A 400-nucleotide genomic window follows, 5' to 3' on the forward strand; every position below is an offset into this window, starting at 1 on the left:
GTCAATGTCTTTGTCTTGCGCTGAAATAAAGTCATCCTCCTCAGTGAGAGAAGGATGAAGACAGTGGGCACCATTGGCAGGAAGGAGCTCTGGCCGTTCTGGCTTGACCTCTGGATGTGCAGAGTGGAGCAGGCTGGGCCCTGGGAGGTGCTGAGGGGGCTGCTGCATTGCTCCATGCCTCTGGGCCATCCACAACTCCAGTGAGAGGATGTGGGGGATCAGAGTGCCGTGTCCTCCTCCTCCATGCAGAGCTGCCTGTAGAGATGGAGGCGACACAGACTGAGGATGTCCTGGAGTGGGAAAGAAGGGAACTGGGCATGGCAACATGTGGCATGGCTGCCTGGCCCTTACTGGCCCTTCCACAGGTCTACACTGTTTTCTTCAACTTATGTTTTATCCT

This window comes from Ovis aries, chromosome 14, assembly GCF_016772045.2.
Source record: "Ovis aries strain OAR_USU_Benz2616 breed Rambouillet chromosome 14, ARS-UI_Ramb_v3.0, whole genome shotgun sequence".
Lineage (NCBI taxonomy): Eukaryota > Metazoa > Chordata > Mammalia > Artiodactyla > Bovidae > Ovis > Ovis aries.